Here is a 23,578-nt window from a genome sequence, read left to right on the forward strand (position 1 = left end):
AATTTTGGCGGCATCTCCCCTAAAACTTGGACGTTTGCCACCCGATTCGGGTCCCAACTAAACTATTTCTCATTCCTTTTCAACAGCTCAAAACCAGAAATCAATTCAAAAGCAAGCTAAATCTAACAGTCGCCTCTGTGGCATATCTCAAGGAAACTATTTCAAAATCAACTCAATATCAACCGATTTAACTCATTTCCAAAGTTTAAAAGAATCGGTTCAGCAATAAATCATTTATCAAAACCAAATTAATTAAAGCAACCCAGGCTGAATTTCAAGAGTATTCTATCTTTCACATCATCAAAATAATTGACTCAATTCAAGCCAATCCTCAACGGATTATACTCATATTTCAAATCTGTAAAGAATCAACTTGAAAAGCATTCTGTTTCACAAAACCACACAACAATCCGTTCATCAAAACCAAATAATAATCTATTCAATCATACAATTACATTCATCCAGGATAGTTAACATCACATAAGGCTTATACAATCACCAAATACATTATCTCACATCAGTATCCATATGTAATAATTCTAACATATAAAATATAGTTTTCGAAAAGCGCCCCTACCTCAAAACGCAATTTTCATAACCCAAACGCGTCACAAAGTCCTTTCCGCCTCAACCCGAAAGCAACAATCAAAATCCTGGCTCCGCATATTTTCCTCAATAGAAGAAACAGCCCTAACGCCACAAGTGAACTCAGATTTTAACCCCTAGAACCGTCAACATCATAAACACTTTATTACACGAAATAGAACACTAACGCAGGGATTCAAAAATTGGAATACTCACTGAATTAACAAAACAAAATGGTCATAGCTCCATATCAACCAAGCAGCGGCTTCGTTAAATTCCGAGCGATGACGGCGGCCCAAATTTCTGATAATAGCAGCTGTACAACCACGCAGTATCAACAATCTTCCTAGAATTCAAAAGAACAGAAATCTCAATTAAAACTCTTACCTCAGTGTCGAAACTCGCCGAAACCACTGAACAGAGTAGCTCCGTCGACGACAGCTCATACCGCAGTGACCCAGGCAGCGGCATCAACTGAACAGCCACCCCGATGATGGCAGAGGCTCCGACAGCTTCAATAAGGCATGGTAGAGGTAGAAATGGAGTGGTACAGCGACAAAAACCCAGCCTCCATCCATTCTCACTCATCGAGCGCGTCCTCTGTTCTTCGTGGTGCTCAATCAGCGATGGCATGAGCTCCTGCAGAAGTGGACTGCGGAGAGATCAACGGCGGCGAGGCAAGGCGTGGTGGTGACGCAGCTGGATGCGCGACTGCTCTCCCTTCCTCCACGCCTCTGGCAGCAGTGGCCAGGGCCCCAGCGATGGCCCCGTTCTTCGCCCCTTCTCTCAAAGAATACATGAATCAAGAAGAATTTTTGGTTTTTTTTTTGTTCTATCATATAAACACACTTACACACTCACACACACTAATCTAGTCATGGTGGCTAGCATTCGAACTTGTGTAACTTTAGTTTGAGACAAATACTTTTGCCACTGCATCACATGTCTCAACTACAAGTTTTTTTTGTAGAATCTAAGGTCAACCCACTTCTCATTTTCATGACCATAACTCACCCGATTATGAAATACTTCTAAACACCCAAACCCTAATCTTCTATCTCTATCCGCCGAATCAGACACGGACCTTGTAAGACCCTAACTACCAAAGCTCACGCTTCCGGCTGCACCACTCTGATAGCTCAGACATTACGACGACACTTATACTATTTAATACTAAAATATGAGCCTGTTTAAAAACTTTGAACTGCAATACCGCTCCCAAATATACTTTTGCTATACAACGTACATCCATACATACTATACAACTTACAGAAACTCATAACGAGTACATCCATATATATACATACATATATATATATATATATATATATATATATATATATATATATATATATATATATATATTACAAACATTACCCAATACAATTTCTATCCCTCTTACAAAATATATCAAGATAAAGGCAAGGGTACAAAAATAATCTAAAGCAATACAGAGCATCGCAATAACAATTAAATAAACTCTTCGTGACTTCTGCGTCCATATCCTGAAAGGGAAAAAATGTAGAGGGGTGAGAACATCATCCTCAAAAGGGTTCTCAGTAGAGGATTTTTTGGAATTACTGTAATAGGATACGTGAAGATAAACCGTACCAGTGATTAATAACCGTCTTATGCCTCTTTTCAAAAACAATAGTTTACAATAAAAGTAAAGTCGGAAATCTTTTCTGAAAGAGGAACCGTTCAATTCTCAAAACATCAAAAGCCTTTCAAAAAGGTTTATCTATACTAAACCAAAATAGCCTTTCATAGTTTTCCAAACCAAAAACATAAAACCAAAATCAACCATCGGTCCATCTCAATTCAACCACAGCCCTAGGCCCAAACAATCCAATCCAACCACCAATCACCACAAACCAATAGAGCCCCAGTTGCAAACACATATAGGAAGTTCAAGCACAAACAAACAGTTACAGCAAGTAGAACAAGTAGCAGGTAATCACAAGTAATCACATAGGCAAACCAAGTACAATATGCACACCCAAACAATGTCATATACATGCATATGATGCATGCCTGTCCCTAGTGGCTGATGATATCATCTGTCGGTTACCAAGCCAACCCGACGTGTCTGGTAGCTAACCCAGACACAGTCTCTCTGTTGCGCATTAATATCATTAGAGGGAATATGTGCCCTGTCACCATTAGAGGGTATATGCGCCCTGTCGCCATTAGAGGATATCTGCGCCCTGTCGCCATTAGAGGGTTGGTGCACGAATTTGTAATCCGCACAACTAACCAGCAAGTGCACTGGGTCGTCCAAGTAATACCTTACGTGAGTAAGGGTCGATCCCACGGAGATTATTGGTTTGAAGCAAGCTATATTTATTTTATTAATCCTAGTCAGGAGGCCAATAGGATTATAAGTGAAATTACTAGATTTGATTATAAAAATAAAAGAGAATAACAGCGTTACTTGTTGTGCAGTAATGAGAAATATGTTGGAGTTTTGGAGATGCTTTGTCCTTTGAATTTCAACTCTTCCTTAAAATCCTTCAACACACGAAAAGTCCCTTCCATGGCAAGCTCTATGTAGGGTGTCACCGTTGTCAATGGCTACCTCCCATCCTCTCAGTGAAAATGTTCCTATGCTCTGTCACAGCACGGCTAATCATCTGTCGGTTCTCAATCGGGTTGGAATAGAATCCATTGATTCTTTTGCGTCTGTCACTAACGCCCAGCCTTCAGGAGTTTGAAGCTCGTCACAGTCATTCAATCCCAGAATCCTACTGGTGCGCGAAATTGTGATCACTACACAACTTTGCACAACTAACCAGCAAGTGCACTGGGTCGTCCAAGTAATACCTTACGTGAGTAAGGGTCGATCCCACGGAGATTGTCGGTATGAAGCAAGCTATGGTCACCTTGTAAATCTTAGTCAGGCAGACTCAAATGGGTATAGTGATGAACGAAAATAACATAAAAGATAAAGATAGAGATACTTATGTAATTCATTGGTAGGAACTTCAGATAAGCGCATGAAGATGCCTTCCCTTCCGTCTCTCTGCTTTCCTACTGTCTTCATCCAATCCTTCTTACTCCTTTCCATGGCAAGCTTGTGTAGGGTTTCACCGTTGTCAATGGCTACCTCCCATCCTCTCAGTGAAAACGATTGCATATGCTCTGTCACAGCACGCGGAATTCAGCTGTCGGTTCTCGGTCAGGCCGGAATAGAATCCATCGATTCTTTTGCGTCTGTCACTAATGCCTCGCCTGCTAGGAGTTTGAAGCACGTCACAGTCATTCAATCATTGAATCCTACTCAGAATACCACAGACAAGGTTAGACCTTCCGGATTCTCTTGAATGCCGCCATCAGTTCTTGCCTATACCACGAAGACTCTGATCTCACGGAATGGCTGGCTCGTTTGTCAGGCGAGCACTCGGTTGTCAGGCGATCAACCATGCATCGCGTATCAGGAATCCAAGAGATATTCACTAGAGCCTTGATTGCTTGTAGAACAAAAGTGGTTGTTAGTCACCTTGTTCATAGGTGAGAATGATGATGAGTGTCACGGATCATCACATTCATCAAGTTGAAGAACAAGTGATATCTTGGACAAAGAACAAGCGGAATTGAATAGAAGAACAATAGTAATTGCATTAATACTCGAGGTACAGCAGAGCTCCACACCTTAATCTATGGTGTGTAGAAACTCCACCGTTGAAAATACATAAGAACAAAAGTGATCATTGGTTTCGGCCCCAGAGAGGGAACCAGAAGAACCAAGATGAAAATACAATAGTAAAAGGTCATATATATAGAGAACTAGTAGCCTAGGGTGTACAGAGATGAGTAAATGACATAAAAATCCACTTCCGGGCCCACTTGGTGTGTGCTTGGGCTGAGCAATGAAGCAATTTCGTGTAGAGACTCTTCTTGGAGTTAAACGCCAGCTTTTATGCCAGTTTGGGCGTTTAACTCCCATTTAGGTGCCAGTTCCGGCGTTTAACGCTGGAATTTCTGAGGGTGACTTTGAACGCCGGTTTGGGCCATCAAATCTTGGGCAAAGTATGGACTATCATATATTGCTGGAAAGCCCAGGATGTCTACTTTCCAACGCCGTTGAGAGCGCGCCAATTGGGCTTCTGTAGCTCTAGAAAATCCACTTCGAGTGCAGGGAGGTCAGAATCCAACAGCATCTGCAGTCCTTTTCAGTCTCTGGATCAGATTTTTGCTCAGGTCCCTCAATTTCAGCCAGAAAATACCTGAAATCACAGAAAAACACACAAACTCATAGTAAAGTCCAGAAAAGTGAATTTTAACTAAAAACTAATAAAAATATACTAAGAACTTAACTAAAACTACTAAAAACATACTAAAAACAATGCCAAAAAGGGTACAAATTATCCGCTCATCACAACACCAAACTTAAATTGTTGCTTGTCCCCAAGCAACTGAAAATCAAATAAGATAAAAGAAGAGAATATACTATAGACTCCAAATTATCAATGAAACTTAGCTCCAAATTAGATGAGCGGGACTAGTAGCTTTTTGCCTCCAAACAGTTTTGGCATCTCACTTTATCCTTTGAAATTCAGAATGATTGGCTTCTTTAGGAACTCAGAATCCAGATAATGTTATTGATTCACCTAGTTAAGTATGATGATTCTTGAACACAGCTACTTATTGAGTCTTGACCGTGGCCCAAAGCACTCTGTCTTCCAGTATTACCACCGGATACATACATGCCACAGACACATAATTGGGTGAACCTTTTCAGATTGTGACTCAGCTTTGCTAAAGTCCCCAATTAGAGGTGTCCAGGGTTCTTAAGCACACTCTTTTTGCCTTGGATCACAACTTTATTTCTTTCTTTTTCCTTTCTCTTTTTTTTTTCGGTTTTTTTTTTTCGCTTGCCCCCTTTTTTTTTTTGTATTCACTGCTTTTTCTTGCTTCAAGAATCATTTTTTTATGATTTTTCAGAACATGTCTCCTTTTTCATCATTCTTTCAAGAGCCAACAATTTTAACATTCATGAACAACAAATTCAAAAGACATATGCACTGTTCAAGCATACATTCAGAAAACAAAAAGTATTGTCACCACATCAAACTAATTAAGCTAGTTTTAAAGATGAATTCGAAATCCTGTACTTCTTGTTCTTTTGTAATAAAAATAGTTTTCTTTTAAGAAAGGTGATGGATTCATAGGACATTCATAACTTTAAGGCATAGACACTAAGACACTAATGATCATAAGACACAAACATGGATAAACATAAGCACTAAATTTTCAAAAAACAGGAATTAAAGAACAAGGAGATTAAAGAACGGGTCCACCTTAGTGATGGCGGCTCTTTCTTCCTCTTCAAGATCCTATGGAGTGCTTGAGCTCCTCAATGTCTCTTCCTTGTCTTTGTTGCTCCTCTCTCATGATTCTTTGATCTTCTCTAATTTCATGGAGGATGATGGAGTGTTCTTGATGCTCCACCCTTAGTTGTCCCATGTTGGAACTCAGTTCTCCTAGGGAGGTGTTCAGTTGCTCCCAATAGTTTTGTGGAGGAAAGTGCATCCCTTGAGGCATCTCAGGGATCTCATGATGAGTGGGGTCTCTTTTTTGCTCCATCCTTTTCTTAGTGATGGGCTTGAGGTCATGCCTTCTCAGTTGAACCGGCTTTCCTCTTGAATCTCTCTTCCATTGAGCGCCCTCTTCACAAATGTCTGTGAGGACTTGGTCCAACCTTTGATCAAAGTTGACCCTTTTTGAGTTTGAGAGGGACCTCAGGGATCACCTTTTTCAAGGCCACAATTTCATAGAAGTGGTCTTGATGCACCCTTGAGATGAATCTCTCCATCTCCCATGACTCGGAGGTGGAAGCTTTTGCCTTCCCTTTCCTCTTTCTAGAGGTTTCTCCGGCCTTGGATGCCATAAATGGTTATGGAAAAACAAAAAGCAGTGCTTTTACCATACCAAACTTAAAAGGTTTGCTCGTCCTCGAGCAAAAGAAGAAAGAAGAGAGTGGAAGAAGAAGAAATGAGGAAGAAGGGAATGGCTTTTGTGTTCGGCCAAAGAGGGGGAGAAGTGGTGATTAGGTTGTGTGAAAATGAAGGGGTGAAGAAGGGTTTATATAGGAGAGGGGGGGTCATGGTTCGGCCATTGATGGGTGGGTTTGGGGGGGGGAAAGTGGTTTGAATTTGAATGGTGAGGTAGGTGGGGTTTTATGGAGGATGGATGTGAGTGGTGAAGAGAAAGATGGGATTTGATAGGTGAAGGGTTTTTGGGGAAGAAGAGTTGAGGTGATTGGTGAATGGGTGAAGAAGAGAGAGAGAGTGTGGTGGGGTTGGTGGGGATCCTGTGGGGTCCACAGATCCTGTGGTGTCAAGGAAAAGTCATCCCTGCACCAAATGGCATTCAAAATCACGTTTTGAGCCATTTCTGGCGTTAAACGTCGGGCTGGTGCCCATTCCTGGCGTTTAACGCCAGGTTCTTGCCCTTTTCTGGCGTTTAACGCCAGTCTGGTGCCCCTTTCTGGCGTTAAACGCCCAGAATGGTGCCAGACTGGGCGTTAAACGCCCAATTGCTAGCCTCACTGGCGTTTAAACGCCAGTGGGTTCTTCCTCCAGGGTGTGCTATTTTTCTTCCTGTTTTTCATTCTGTTTTTGCTTTTTCAATTGATTTTGTGTCTTCTTATGATCATCAACCTACAAAAAACATAAAATAACAAAGAGAACTAGATAACATATAACATTGGGTTGCCTCCCAACAAGCGCTTCTTTAATGTCAGTAGCTTGACAGATGGCTCTCATGGAGCCTCACAGATACTCAGAGCAATGTTGGAACCTCCCAACACCAAACTTAGAGTTTGAATGTGGGGGTTCAACACCAAACTTAGAGTTTGGTTGTGGCCTCCCAACACCAAACTTAGAGTTTGACTGTGGGGGCTTTGTTTGACGCTGAATTGAGGGAAGCTCTTCATGCTTCCTCTCCATGGTGACAGAGGGATATCCTTGAGCCTTAAACACAAAGGATTCTTCATTCACTTGAATGATCAGTTCACCTCCATCAACATCAATCACAGCCTTTGCTGTGGCTAGGAAGGGTCTGCCAAGGATGATGGATTCATCCATGCACTTCCCAGTCTCTAGGACTATGAAATCAGTAGGGATGTAATGGTCTTCAACTTTTACCAAAACATTCTCTACAAGTCCATGAGCTTGTTTTCTTGAGTTGTCTGCCATCTCCAGTGAGATTCTTGCAGCTTGTACCTCAAAGATCCCTAGCTTCTCCATTACAGAGATAGGCATGAGGTTTACACTTGACCCTAAGTGACACAGAGCCTTCTTGAAGGTCATGGTGCCTATGGTACAAGGTATGGAAAAATTCCCAGGATCTTGTCTCTTTTGAGGTAATTTCTGCCTAGACAAGTCATCCGGTTCTTTGGTGAGCAAAGGAGGTTCACTCTCCCAAGTCTCATTTCCAAATAACTTGTCATTTAGCTTCATGATTGCTCCAAGGTATTTAGCAAGTTGCTCTTCAGTGACATATTCATCCTCTTCAGAGGAAGAATACTCATCAGAGCTCATGAAAGGCAGAAGTAAATCCAATGGAATCTCTATGGTCTCATTTTGAGCCTCAGATTCCCATGGTTCCTTATTGGGGAACTCAATGGAGGTCAGTGCACGCCCACTGAGGTCTTCCTCAGTGGCGTTCACTTCCTCTCCTTCCTCTCCAAATTCGGCCATGTTGATGGCCTTGCACTCTCCTTTTGGATTTTCTTCTGTATTGCTTGGAAGAGTACTAGGAGGGAGTTCAGTAACTTTCTTGCTCAGCTGTCCCACTTGTGCCTCCAAATTCCTAATGGAGGACCTTGTTTCAGTCATGAAACTTTGAGTGGTTTTGATTAGATCAGAGACCATAGTTGCTAAGTCAGAGGGGTTCTGCTTAGAATTCTCTGTCTGTTGCTGAGAAGATGATGGAAAAGGCTTGCCATTGCTAAACCTATTTCTTCCACCATTATTGTTATTGAAACCTTGTTGAGGTCTTTCTTGATTCTTCCATGAGAAATTTGGGTGATTTCTCCATGAAGAATTATAGGTGTTTCCATAGGGTTCTCCTAGGTAATTCACCTCTTCCATTGAGGGGTTCTCAGGATCATAGGCTTCTTCTTCAGATGAAGCATCCTTAGTACTGCTTGGTGCATTTTGCATTCCAGACAGACTTTGAGAGATCAAATTGACTTGTTGAGTCAATATCTTGTTCTGAGCCAGAATGGCATTCAGAGCATCAATCTCAAGAACTCCTTTCTTCTGATTAGTCCCATTGTTCACAGGATTCCTTTCAGAAGTGTACATGAATTGGTTATTTGCAACCATCTCAATTAGCTCTTGAGCTTCTGCAGGCGTCTTCTTCAAATGAAGAGATCCTCCAGCAGAGCTATCCAAAGACATCTTGGATAGTTCAGAGAGACCATCATAGAAAATACCTATGATGCTCCATTCAGAAAGCATGTCAGAAGGACATTTTCTGATCAATTGTTTGTATCTTTCCCAAGCTTCATAGAGGGATTCTCCATCCTTCTGTCTGAAGGTTTGGACTTCCACTCTAAGCTTACTCAATTTTTGAGGTGGAAAGAACTTTGCCAAGAAGGCATTGACTAGCTTTTCCCATGAGTCCAGGCTTTCTTTAGGTTGTGAGTCCAACCATGTCCTAGCTCTGTCTCTTACAGCAAAAGGGAATAGCATAAGTCTGTAGACCTCAGGGTCAACCCCATTAGTCTTGACAGTGTCACAGATTTGCAAGAATTCAGCTAAGAACTGATGAGGATCTTCCAGTGGAAGTCCATGGAACTTGCAATTCTGTTGCATTAGAGAAACTAATTGAGGCTTAAGCTCAAAGTTGTTTGCTCTAATGGCAGGGATAGAGATGCTTCTCCCATAGAAGTTGGGAGTAGGTGCAGTAAAGTCACCCAGCACCTTCCTTGTATTATTGGCATTGTTGTTGTTTTCGGCTGCCATGGGTTCTTCTTCTTTGAAGAATTCGGTCAGGTCCTCAACAGAGAGTTGTGCCTTAGCTTCTCTTAGCTTTCGCTTCAAGGTCCTTTCAGGTTCAGGGTCAGCTTCAACAAGAATGCCTTTCTCTTTGTTCCTGCTCATAAGAAAGAGAAGAGAACAAGAAAATATGGAATCCTCTATGTCACAGTATAGAGATTCCTTGAGGTGTCAGAGGAAAAGAAAAGTAGAAGACAGAAGTAGAAAATTCGAACTTATCAAAGAAGATGGAGTTCGAATTTTGCATTAAGGAATAGTGTTAGTCCATAAATAGAAGGATGTGAGAAGAAGGGAAGTAATATTCGAAAATCAAGTGAAATATTTTGAAAAACACTAATTAGTTTTTGAAAATAAGAGTGGGAAAGAAATCAAGTGATTTTTGAAAAAGATTTTGAAATTAGAAGTCAAAAAGATTTGATTAAAAACTATTTTGAAAAAGATGAGGTTAAGAAGATATGATTGGTTTTAAAAAGATGTGATTGAGAAAATATGATTTGAAAACAATTTTAAAAAGATTTGATTTTAAAAATTAATGACTTGCCTAACAAGAAAAGATATGATTCAAACATTAAACCTTTCTCAACAGAAAAGGCAACATACTTGAAATGTTCAATCAAATCATTAATTGTTAGCAAGTATCTTTGAAAAAGGAAAGAAATTGATTTTGAAAACATTTGATTAAAAAGATATGATTTGAAAAAGATTTGATTTTGAAAAACTTTGAAAACTTGAAAAAAAAATTGATTTGAAAACAAAATCCTCCCCCTTGTGCCATCCTGGCGTTAAACACCCAGAATGGTATCCATTCTGGCGTTTAACGCCCAAAATGATACCCTTTTGGGCGTTAAACGCCCAACCAGGTACCTTGGCTGGCATTTAAACGCCAGTCTGTCCTTCTTCACTGGGCGTTTTGAACGCCCAGCTTTTTCTGTGTAATTCCTCTGCTGCATGTTCTGAATCTTCAATTCTCTGTATTATTGACTTGAAAAGACACAAATTAAAAATATTTTTGGATTTTTTTTATAATCAAAATGCAACTAAAATCAAATAACAATGCATGCAAGACACCAAACTTAGCAGTTTGTATACTACTGACACTAATGAGAATGCATATGAGACACACAAAATACTCAAGTCCAGAGAATTCAAAGATCAGAGTAAGAAATAATCAAGAATTACTTGAAGATCCTTAAGACACATGAATGAATGCATGCAATTGACACCAAACTTAAGATGAGACACTAGACTCAAACAAGAAACATAAAATATTTTTGATTTTTATGATTTTGTAATTTTTTTTGTGCTTTTTTTCGAAAATTATATGGAAAGAAAATAAAGGTATCAAAATTCTTAATGAGAATTCCAGGAATTATGCAATGTTAGTCTAAAGCTTTAGTCTAAAGGAATTAGACATAGCTAGCTAAGCTTCAGCAGGACATTGCATTCAAGAGCTAAATTGATGAAGATCAATCAACTTTGGTGATGATAAGAACATCACCTTGAAACACTAGAATTCATTCTTAAGAACTCTGAAGAAAAATACCTAATCTAAGCAACAAGATGAACCGTCAGTTGTCCATACTCGAAACAATCCCCGGCAACGGCGCCAAAAACTTGGTGCTGTTGCCGGATTTTGGCACTGATGTTACCGGACAAAGAGCTTGCTCAAAACTTGAACAATCCCCGGCAACGGCGCCAAAAACTTGGTGCGCGAAATTGTGATCACTACACAACTTTGCACAACTAACCAGCAAGTGCACTGGGTCGTCCAAGTAATACCTTACGTGAGTAAGGGTCGATCCCACGGAGATTGTCGGTATGAAGCAAGCTATGGTCACCTTGTAAATCTTAGTCAGGCAGACTCAAATGGGTATAGTGATGAACGAAAATAACATAAAAGATAAAGATAGAGATACTTATGTAATTCATTGGTAGGAACTTTAGATAAGCGCATGAAGATGCCTTCCCTTCCGTCTCTCTGCTTTCCTACTGTCTTCATCCAATCCTTCTTACTCCTTTCCATGGCAAGCTTGTGTAGGGTTTCACCGTTGTCAATGGCTACCTCCCATCCTCTCAGTGAAAACGATTGCATATGCTCTGTCACAGCACGCGGAATTCAGCTGTCGGTTCTCGGTCAGGCCGGAATAGAATCCATCGATTCTTTTGCGTCTGTCACTAACGCCCCGCCTGCTAGGAGTTTGAAGCACGTCACAGTCATTCAATCATTGAATCCTACTCAGAATACCACAGACAAGGTTAGACCTTCCGGATTCTCTTGAATGCCGCCATCAGTTCTTGCCTATACCACGAAGACTCTGATCTCACGGAATGGCTGGCTCGTTTGTCAGGCGAGCACTCGGTTGTCAGGCGATCAACCATGCATCGCGTATCAGGAATCCAAGAGATATTCACTAGAGCCTTGATTGCTTGTAGAACAAAAGTGGTTGTCAGTCACCTTGTTCATAGGTGAGAATGATGATGAGTGTCACGGATCATCACATTCATCAAGTTGAAGAACAAGTGATATCTTGGACAAAGAACAAGCGGAATTGAATAGAAGAACAATAGTAATTGCATTAATACTCGAGGTATAGCAGAGCTCCACACCTTAATCTATGGTGTGTAGAAACTCCACCGTTGAAAATACATAAGAACAAAAGTGATCATTGGTTTCGGCCCCAGAGAGGGAACCAGAAGAACCAAGATGAAAATACAATAGTAAAAGGTCATATATAGAGAACTAGTAGCCTAGGGTGTACAGAGATGAGTAAATGACATAAAAATCCACTTCCGGGCCCACTTGGTGTGTGCTTGGGCTGAGCAATGAAGCAATTTCGTGTAGAGACTCTTCTTGGAGTTAAACGCCAGCTTTTATGCCAGTTTGGGCGTTTAACTCCCATTTAGGTGCCAGTTCCGGCGTTTAACGCTGGAATTTCTGAGGGTGACTTTGAACGTCGGTTTGGGCCATCAAATCTTGGGCAAAGTATGGACTATCATATATTGCTGGAAAGCCCAGGATGTCTACTTTCCAACGCCGTTGAGAGCGCGCCAATTGGGCTTCTGTAGCTCCAGAAAATCCACTTCGAGTGCAGGGAGGTCAGAATCCAACAGCATCTGCAGTCCTTTTCAGTCTCTGGATCAGATTTTTGCTCAGGTCCCTCAATTTCAGCCAGAACTAACCAGCAAGTGCACTGGGTCGTCCAAGTAATACCTTACGTGAGTAAGGATCGATCCCACGGAGATTATTGGTTTGAAGCAAGCTATATTTATTTTATTAATCTTAGTCAGGAGGCCAATAGGATTATAAGTGAAATTACTAGATTTGATTATAAAAATAAAAGAGAATAACAGCGTTACTTGTTGTGCAGTAATGAGAAATATGTTGGAGTTTTGGAGATGCTTTGTCCTTTGAATTTCAACTCTTCCTTAAAATCCTTCAACACACGAAAAGTCCCTTCCATGGCAAGCTCTATGTAGGGTGTCACCGTTGTCAATGGCTACCTCCCATCCTCTCAGTGAAAACGTTCCTATGCTCTGTCACAACACGGCTAATCATCTGTCGGTTCTCAATCGGGTTGGAATAGAATCCATTGATTCTTTTGCGTCTGTCACTAACGCCCAGCCTTCAGGAGTTTGAAGCTCGTCACAGTCATTCAATCCCAGAATCCTACTCGGAATACCACAGACAAGGTTTAGACCTTCCGGATTCTCATGAATGCCGCCATCAATCCGGCTTATACCACGAAGATTCTGCGTAATGAATCTAAGAGATACTCATTCAGTCTGATGTAGAATGGAGGTGGTTGTCAGGCACACGTTCATGGTTTGGGGAAGGTGATGAGTGTCACGGATCATCACCTTCTCCATAATTAAGCGCGAATGAACATCTTAGATAAGAACAAGCGTGTTTGAATGGAAAATAACGGAATCGTATTAATTCATCGAGGCGCTGCAGAGCTCCTCACCCCCAACAATGGAGTTTAGAGACTCATGCCGTCAAAAAGTATGTAATTCAGATCTGAAAATGTCATGAGGTCCAGAATAATTCACTAAAAGTTGTTTAAATAGTAAACTAGTAACCTAGGTTTACAGAATGTGAGTAAACTAAGATAATTGGTGCAGAAATCCACTTCTGGGGCCCACTTGGTGTGTGCTGGGGCTGAGACTAAAGCTATCCACGAGTAGAGGCTTTTCTTGGAGTTGAACTCCAAGTTATGACGTGTTTTGGGCGTTCAACTCCGGATCATGACGTTTTTCTGGCGTTTAACTTCAGACAGCAGCATGTACTTGGCGTTCAACGCCAAGTTACGTCGTCTATATTCGCACAAAGTATGGACTATTCTATATTGCTGGAAAGCCCTAGATGTCTACTTTCCAACGCCGTTGAGAGCGCGCCAATTGGACTCCTGTAGCTCCAGAAAATCCATTTCGAGTGCAGGGAGGTCAAGATCCAACAGCATCAGCAGTCCTTTTTCAGCCTAAGTTAGATTTCTGCTCAGCTTCCTCAATTTCAGCCAGAAAATACCTGAAATCACAGAAAAATACACACACTCATAGTAAAGTCCAGAAATATGATTTTTGCTTAAAAATTAATAAAATTCTATTAAAAACTAATAAAAACATACTAAAATCTACATGAAATTACCCCCAAAAAGCGTATAAAATATCCGCTCATCAAGGGTATCGGTGCCCTGTCACCCTTACAACTAGAGAGAAAGCAAAAGCATACTTACATTCAACATTTTCCATCATTATTCATTTATCATATATGCATTTATACTCATCCATGGATCAACATCCATCTCAGCCATCCGGCTCACGGTTCAATCCAGAACCAGCCAATATTCATATCATACACAGCCATTCCAGCTCACGGTTCAATCCAGAACCAGCCAATATTCATAGCATACACTGCCATTCCGGCTCACGATTCAATCCAGAACCAGCCAATATTCATAATCATACACAGCCATTTCGGCCCATAACAAAACAACACTTCCGCCATCCAACATCATCAAATTCATAAAATCGGCATTTAAGCCATAAATCACTTTTTCTCAAGTCGTTTCACTTTGAAATCAAGTTTCAACTCTTTTCGGCCTTGGCTTTAGAAATCTCGTTTCTCAAATCATCTCATGCTCATAAGCCAAATTTACTCAAAGTGAGTTCCCTTTTTAAAACAAAGCCACCCTCGGCATTCTTTTTCCAAAACTCCCAAAACCATAGAAATTAAAGATTCATTTTGGGAACATTCAAAATCATTCACCCTACAATTGGGAATTTTATAACAAAGTTTCTCGACAAAGTCCCAAGTCTTTAGGGGAGAATAGCATAACTCATTTCGCCAAGTTCATTTAAATTCATTAAAAACCTTGGCTTCTTGATTTGAGTAATAAAATAGGATCTAAGCCAAACCGAGTCATATAATCATTCACTTCTTTCAAATACGTTTCCTTTACTTGGGCAAAACCAACTTCAACCCCCATGGTAAATTCTAGAATGTTTCAATGGTTCAAAATTGCTTTAGTCTTGCAAGATTCAGAATTCAAAGAATACTTAAAACCTTTCTCAAAACATTTCAAAATGAAACTTGTCAATAGACATTTAGGTTCTTTCAAAGTCATTGAAACTCTTCTAATTGAAAACCCTCAAGTCAAATACAAAGGCAATGCCCTTGTCACATTTAAAACAGCTTTAAAACATAAGTTTCATCTAAATAACTTTCTTCTGAAAGAGATATAATGCCTTTCTTAAAAAGCAAGGCTAAATCACAATTTCCTCTTTAATAACTCATTTCAAAGGCATGAATCGTCCTTTTCTTGATAATTCAATTGCAATAGTAGAAGTCTTTAACTCATCATTTTTCTAGACAAAATTTCAATAAAGACTCGGATTTTATAGAAATTTCGGCGGCATCTCCCCTAAAACTTGGACGTTTGCCACCCGGTTTGGGTCCCAACTAAACCGTTTCTCATTCCTTTTCAACAGCTCAAAACCAAAAATCAATTCAAAAGCAAGCTAAATCCAACAGTCGCCTCAGTGGCATATCTCAAGGAAACCATTTCAAAATCAACTCAATATCAAACGATTTAACTCATTTCCAAAGTTTAAAATAATTGGTTCAGCAATAAATCATTTATCAAAACCAAATTAATTAAAGCAACCCAGGCTGAATTTCAAGAGTATTCTATCTTTCACATCATCAAAATAATTGACTCAATTCAAACTAATCCTCAATGGATTATACTCATATTTCAAATCTTTAAAGAATCAACTTGAAAATTCTATTTCATAAAACCACACAACAATCCCATCAAAACCAAATAATAATCCATTCAATCATACAATTACATTCATCCAGGATAATCAACATCATGGTGCACGAAATTGTGATCATCAACAATGGTGCCAAAGACTTGGAGCTCTCAAACGTGAATCACACTTTGTCACAACTTCGCACAACTAACCAGCAAGTGCACTGGGTCGTCCAAGTAATAAACCTTACGTGAGTAAGAGTCGATCCCACGGAGATTGTTGGTATGAAGCAAGCTATGGTCAAATTGTAAATCTCAATCAGGCGGATTCTAATGGTTATAATGGTTTTCGAAAATAAAGATAAATAAAGCATAAAATAAAGATAGAGATACTTATGTAGTTCATTGGTGGGAATTTCAGATAAGAGCATGAAGATACTGTGTCCCTTCTGAATCTTTGCTTTTCTACTGCTTTCATCAAATCATTCTTACTCCTTTCCATGGCAAGTTGTATGCTGGGTTTCACTGTTGTCAATGGCTACCTCCCGTCCTCTCAGTGAAAATGGTCCAAATGCTCTGTCACAGCACGGCTAATCATCTGTCGGTTCTCAATCATGTCGGAATAGAATTCAGTGATTCTTTTGCGTTTGTCACTACGCCCAACACTCGCAAGTTTGAAGCTCGTCACAGTCATTCAATCCCTGAATCCTACTGAGAATACCACAGACAAGGTTTAGACTTTCTAGATTCTCAAGAATGGCCGCCAATAATTCTAGCTTATACCACGAAGATTCTGATTAAGGAATCCAAGAGATACATGCTCGATCTAAGGTAGAACGGAAGTGGTTGTCAGGCACACGTTCATAGGTGAGAATGATGATGAGTGTCACGGATCATCACATTCATCATGTTGAAGTGCAGCGAATATCTTAGAATAAGAATAAGTTGAATTGAATAGAAGAACAGTAGTAATTGCATTAATACTCGAGGTACAGCAGAGTTCCACACCTTAATCTATGGTGTGTAGAAACTCCATCGTTGAAAATACATAAGTGATGGTCCAGGAATGGCCGAATGACCAGCCCCCAAGAAGGTCTAAAATCGCATACACTGATTAAAGATCAATAAAAAAGACAAGACACTAGTACAATAGTAAAAAGTTCTATTTATACTAAACTAGCTACTAGGGTTTACAGAAATAAGTCTAAGTGCAGAAATCCACTTCCGGGGCCCACTTTGGTGTGTGCTTGGGCTGAGCTTGAGCTTTACATGTGCAGAGGCTTCTCTTGGGGTTAAACACCAAGTTGTAACGTATTTTTGGCGTTTAACTCTGGTTTGTGACGTGTTTTTGGCGGTTTACTCCAGAATACAGCATGGAACTGGCGTTGAACGCCAGTTTGCGTCGTCTAAGCTCGAATAATTTATGGACTTATTATATATTTTTGGAAAGCCCTGGATGTCTACTTTCCAACGCAGTTGAGAGCGCATCATTTGGAGTTTTATAGCTCTAGAAAATCCATTTTGAGTGCAGGGAGGTTAGAATCCAACAACATCAGCAGTCCTTTTTCAGCCTCCTATCAGATTTTTGCTCAGGTCCCTCAATTTCAGCCAGAAAATACCTGAAATCACAGAAAAACACACAAACTCATAGTAAAGTCCAGAAATGTGAATTTTGCATAGAAACTAATAAAATCATCCCTAAAAGTAGCTAGATCCTACTAAAAACTACCAACAAATAATGCCAAAAAGCGTATAAATTATCCACTCATCACAACACCAAACTTAAATTGTTGCTTGTCCCCAAGCAACTGAAAATCAAACAGGATAAAAAGAAGAGAATATACTATAAATCTCGAAATATCAATGAATATTAGTTCTAATTAGATGAGCGGGACTTGTAGCTTTTTGCTTCTGAACAGTTTTGGCATCTCACTTTATCCTTTGAAGTTTAGAATGATTGGCATCCATAGGAACTCAGAGTTCAGATAGTGTTATTGATTCTCCTAGTTAGGTATGTTGATTCTTGAACACAGCTACTTTTATGAGTCTTGGTCGTGACCCTAAGCACTTTGTTTTCTAGTATTATCACCGGATACATAAATGCCACAAACACATGACTGGGTGAACCTTTTCAGATTGTGACTCAGCTTTGCTAAAGTCTCCAGTTAGAGGTGTCTAGAGCGCTTAAGCACACTCTTTTTACTTTGGATCACGACTTTAACCACTCAGTCTCAAGCTTTTCACTTGGACCTGCATGCCACAAGCACATGGTTAGGGACAGCTTGATTTAGCCGCTTAGGCCTGAATTTTATTTCCTTGGGCCCTCCTATCCATTGATGCTCAAAGCCTTGGATCCTTTTTACCCTTGCCTTTTGGTTTTAAGGGCTATTGGCTTTTTCTGCTTGCTTTTTCTTTTTCTTTCTTTAAAATTTTTTTCGCCACTTTTTCTTTATCGCAAGCTTTATTCTTTACTGCTTTTTCTTGCTTCAAGAATCAATTTTATGATTTTTCAGATCATCAATAATATTTCTCTTTTTCATCATTCTTTCAAGAGCCAACAATTTTAACATTCATAAACAACAAGATAAAAAATATGCACTGTTTAAGCATTCATTTAGAAAACAAAAAGTATTGTCACCACATTAATATAATTAAACTAATTTCAAGGATGAATTCGAAGCTCATGTACTTCTTATTCTTTTGTATTAAAAACATTTTTCATTTAAGAAATGTGAAGGATTCATGGAATTATTCATAGCCTTAAGACATAGTTACTAAATACTAATGATCATGTAATAAAGACACTGACATAGACAAACATGAAGCTCAAAAACTGAAAAACAGAGAGATAAGAACAAGAAAGTTAAGGAATGAGTCCACCTTAGTGATGGTGGCGCCTTCTTCTTGAAGGACCAATGGTGTTCTTGAGCTCCTCTATGTCTCTTCCTTGCCTCTATTATTTGATCCCTAATGATTTTGGTGCTCCTATCCTTAGTTGCTCCCAATAATTGTGTGGAGAAAAATGTATCCCCTGAGGTATCTCAGGGATTTCTTGATGAGGAAATTCCTCATGCTCTTGTTGAGGTCCATGAGTGGGCTCTCTTGATGTGCAGTCAAATGCTCTACTACTGAGCTATGGACCCTTGAGATGAATCTCTCCATCTCCCATGACTCGGAGGTGGAAGCTTTGTCTTCCTTTTCTTCTTTCTAGAGGTTTTTCCGGTCTTAGGTGCCATAAATAGTTATGGAAAAACAAAAAAAGCTATACTTTTACCACACTAAACTTAGAATGTTGCTCGCCCTCGAGTAAAAGAAGAAAGAATAGAAGAAGAAGAAGAAGAAGATATGGAGGAAAGGGAGAGAGGTGTGGTTTCGGCCAAAGGGGTAAGAGAGGGTTGTGTTGTGTGAAAATGAAGAAGGATGGATGGGTTTATATAGTGGAGGGAGAGGGGTAGGGTTCGGTCATGTAGGGTGGGTTTGGGTGGGAAAGAGATTTTGAATTTTGAAGTTAGGTGGGGTTTATGGGGAAGAGTGGATGGATGTGAGTGGTGAAGAGGTAATGGGGAAGAGAGATTGATGTGATTGATGAAGGGTATTTGGGGAAAAGTGTGAAGAAAAGAGAGTGAGTTGAGGTAGGTGGGGATCCTGTAGGGTCCACAGATCCTGAGGTGTCAAGAATTTATCATCCCTGCACCAATTAGGCGTGTAAACGCCTTCTTTATGCAATCCTCGCATTTAACGCCAGACTGCAGCATTTTTCTGGCGTTAAACGCCACTTCCATGATTGTTTTGGGCGTTCAACGCCAATCCGCAGCATGTTTCTGGTGTTGAATGCCACTTTCATGCTTGTTTCTGGCGTTTAACGCCAGTCTGATGCTTCTTTCTGGCGTTAAACGCCAGCTTTATGCTCATTACTGGCGTTTAAACGCCAGTGAGTTTCTCCTCCAGGGTGTGCTTTTTCTTCTGCTGTTTTTTATTCTGTTTTTAATTTTTGCAATTGTTTTGTGACTCCACATGATCATAAACCTAATAAAACATAAAAATATAGATGAATAAAAATTGGGTTGCCTCCCAATAAGTGCTTTTTTAATGTCAATATCTTGACAGTGAGCTCTCATGGAGCTTCACAGATGTTCAGAGTATTGTTGGGACCTCCCAACACCAAACTTAGAGTTTGAATGTGGGGGTTCAACACCAAACTTAGAGTTTGATTGTGGGGACTTTGTTTGACTCTGTATTGAGAGAAGCTTATCGTGCCTCTTTTTCATGGTTGCAGAGGGAGATCCTTGAGCTTTAAACACAAGGTAGTCCTTATTCAATTGAAGGACTAGTTCTCCTCTGTCAACATCAATTACAGCTCCTGCTGTGGCTAGGAAGGGTCTTCCAAGGATGATGCATTCATCCTCATCCTTCCCAGTGTCTAGGATTATAAAATTAGCAGGGATGTAAAGGCCTTTAACCTTTACTAACACGTCCTCTACCAATTTATAAGCCTGCTTTATTGACTTATCTGCCATCTCTAATGAGATTCTTGCAGCTTGTACCTCAAAGATCCCCAGTTTTTCCATTACAGAGAGTGGCACAAGATTTATACCTGACCTCAGGTCACACAGAGCCTTCTCAAAGGTTATGGTGCCTATGGTACATGATATTAAGAATTTACCAGGATCTTATTTCTTTTAAGGTAAAGTTTGCTGAACCCATGTATTTAGTTCACTAATGAGCAAGGGAGGTTCATTTTCCCAAGTCTTATTACCAAACAACTTGGCATTCAGCTTCATGATGGCTCCTAGATATTAAGTAACTTGCTCTTCAGTTACATCTTCATCTTCTTCAGAGGAAGAATAGTTCTCAGAGCTCATGAATGGCAGAAGAAAGTTTAATTGAATCTCTATGGTCTCTATATGAGCCTCAGATTCTTTTAGGTCCTCAATAGGAAACTCCCTTCTATCTGGAGGACGTCCCATGAGGTCTTCCTCATTGGGATTCACATCCTCCCCTTCTTCTTTGGATTCGGCCATTTTGATTATATCAATGGCCTTGCACTCTCTTTTTGGATTCTCTTCTGTATTGCTTGGGAGAGTACTAGGAGGAGTTTCAGCAATTTTCTTACTCAGCTGACCCACTTGTGCCTCCAAATTTCTAATAGAGGACCTTGTTTCATTCATGAAACTTAAAGTGGCGTTAGATAGATCAGAGACTATATTTGCTAAGCTAGAGGGGCTAAGCTAGAGGAGCTCTGCTCAGAATTCTCTGTCTGTTGCTGAGAAGATGATAGAAAAAGCTTGCTATTGCTAAACTTGTTTCTTCCACCATTATTAAAGCCTTGTTGGGGCTTTTATTGATCCTTCCATGAGAAATTTAGATGATTTCTCCATGAGGAATTATAGGAGTTCCCATAGGGTTCACCCATGTAATTCACCTCTGTCACTGCAGGGTTCTCAGGATCATAAGCTTCTTCTTCAGAAGATGCCTCTTTAGTACTGTTGGATGCATTTTGCCATCCATTCAGACTCTGAAAAATCATGTTGACTTGTTGAGTCAACATTTTGTTCTGAGCCAATATGGCATTCAGAGCATCAATTTTAAGAACTCCCTTCCTCTAAGGCGTCCCATTACTCACAGGATTTCTCTCAAAGGTGTACATGAATTGGTTATTTGCAACCATGTCAATGAGTTCTTGAGCTTTTGCAGGCATTTTCTTTAGATGAATGGATCCACCTGCAGAATGGTTCAGTGACATCTTAGAAAGCTCAGATAGACCATCATAGAATATATCCAAAATGGTCCACTCTGAAAGCATGTCAGAAGGACACTTTTTGGTCAACTGCTTGTATCTTTCCCAAGCTTCATAGAGGGATTCACCATCTTTTTGCTTGAAGGTCTGAACATCCACTCTAAGCTTGCTCAGCTTTTGAGGAGGAAAGAACTTGGCCAAGAAGACCGTGACCAGCTTATCCCAAGAGTCCAGACTATCTTTAGGTTGTGAATCCAACCATGTTCTAACTCTGTCTCTCACAGTAAAAAGGAAAAGCATAAGCCTGTAGACTTCAGGATCTACTCCATTAGTCTTAACAGTATCACAGATCTGCAAGAACTCAGTTAAAAACTGATAGGGATCTTCTGATGAAAGTCCATGAAACTTGCAGTTCTGTTGCATTAGAGCAATTAGTTGAGGCTTCAGCTCAAAATTGTTTGCTCCAATGGCAAGGATTGAGATGCTTTTTCCATAAAAATTGGAAGTAGGTGTAGTATAATCACCAAGCATCCTCCTTGCGCCTCCACCATTGTTATTGGGTTCGGCCATGTCTCTTTCTTTTTCGAGATTCTCTGTAAGGTTTTCTATGGATTGTTGTGCTTTAGCTTCTCTTAGCTTCTTCTTCAGAGTCCTTTCAGGTTCAGGATCTGCTTCAACAAGAATGTCCTTGTCCTTGCTCCTGCTCATATGAAAAAGAAGAGAACAGAAAAGGAAGAGGAATCCTCTATGTCACAGTATAGAGATTCCTTTATGTGAGTAGAAGAAGAAAAGAATAGAAGAAGGATGAGAAAAATTCCAACATAGAGGATAAGAGAAAGTTCGAATTTTTAGATGAAGAGAAGAGTGTTAGTAATTAAATAAATAAATAGAAGAAGATGAGAGAGAAAAATTCGAAAATTGTTTTTGAAAAATAGTTAGTGATTTTCGAAAGTTAAGAGAAGAAATAAAATTAAAATTAAAATTTGAAACAATTAGTTAATTAAAAAAATTTTGAAAAAGAGTGAGGAATTTTCGAATATTAAAAAGAGAAAAGTGGTTAGGTGGTTTTGAAAAAGATAAGAAACAACAAAAAGTCAATTAGTTAGTTGAAAAAGATTTGAAAATCAATTTTGAAAAGATAAGAAGTTAGAAAAGATTTTGAAATCAATTTTGAAAAAGATATGATTGAAAAAGATATTTTGAAAAGTTTTTGATTTTTAAAATTAAAATTAATTACTTGACTAACAAGAAACTAAAAGATATGATTCTAGAATTTAAAGATTGAACCTTTCTTAACAAGAAAGTAACAAACTTCAAATTTTTGAATCAATCACATCAATTGTTAGTAAAGTTTTTGGAAATCATGAAATAAAGATAAGAAAAAGATTTTGAAAATCAATTTTAAAAAATTTTCGAAAATAACAAAAGGAAAATGAAAAAGATTTGATTTTTGAAAAAGTTCTGAAAATATAGGATTTTTAAAATTGAAATCTTGACTTGACTAACGAGAAATAACTTATTTTAAAAATTTTTGACTAAGTCATCCCAAAGATTTCAAAATTTATGAGAGAAATAAGGAAAAGATATTTTTTTGATTTTTTTGAATTTTTAATGATGAGAGAGAAAAACACAAAAATGACTCGCAACATGAAAATTATGAATCAAAACACATGATGCATGCAAGAACATTATGAATGTCAAGATGAACACCAAGAACACTTTGAAGATCAAGATGAACATCAAGACTTATTTTTGAAAATTTTCAAGAAAAGAAAAACATGGAAGACACCAAACTTAGAGATTTTTCATGCTTAGACACTATGAATGCAAAAATGCATATGAAAAACAACAAAAGACACAAAACAAGAAAATATGAAGATCAAACAGGAAGACTTACCAAGAACAACTTGAAGATCATGAAGAACACCATGCATGAGTTTTTTTTGAAAAATGCATAAATTTTAAAAACATGCAATTGACACCAAACTTAAAAA

General features: G+C 39.2%; 2 non-coding genes across 2 annotated transcripts; both read left to right on the plus strand.

The window, feature by feature from the left end:
- Nucleotides 1-9,047: 9,047 nt before the first annotated feature.
- Nucleotides 9,048-9,155, plus strand: LOC130972618 (small nucleolar RNA R71). Its single transcript, XR_009083777.1, has one exon. It is a non-coding gene; the product is annotated as a small nucleolar RNA R71 (small nucleolar RNA).
- Nucleotides 9,156-21,644: 12,489 nt separating this feature from the next.
- LOC130970941 (small nucleolar RNA R71) lies at nt 21,645-21,752 on the plus strand. Its single transcript, XR_009082184.1, has one exon. It is a non-coding gene; the product is annotated as a small nucleolar RNA R71 (small nucleolar RNA).
- Nucleotides 21,753-23,578: the final 1,826 nt, after the last annotated feature.

The sequence above is a fragment of the Arachis stenosperma genome, chromosome 3 (assembly GCF_014773155.1).
Source record: "Arachis stenosperma cultivar V10309 chromosome 3, arast.V10309.gnm1.PFL2, whole genome shotgun sequence".
Classification (NCBI taxonomy): Eukaryota; Viridiplantae; Streptophyta; class Magnoliopsida; order Fabales; family Fabaceae; genus Arachis; species Arachis stenosperma.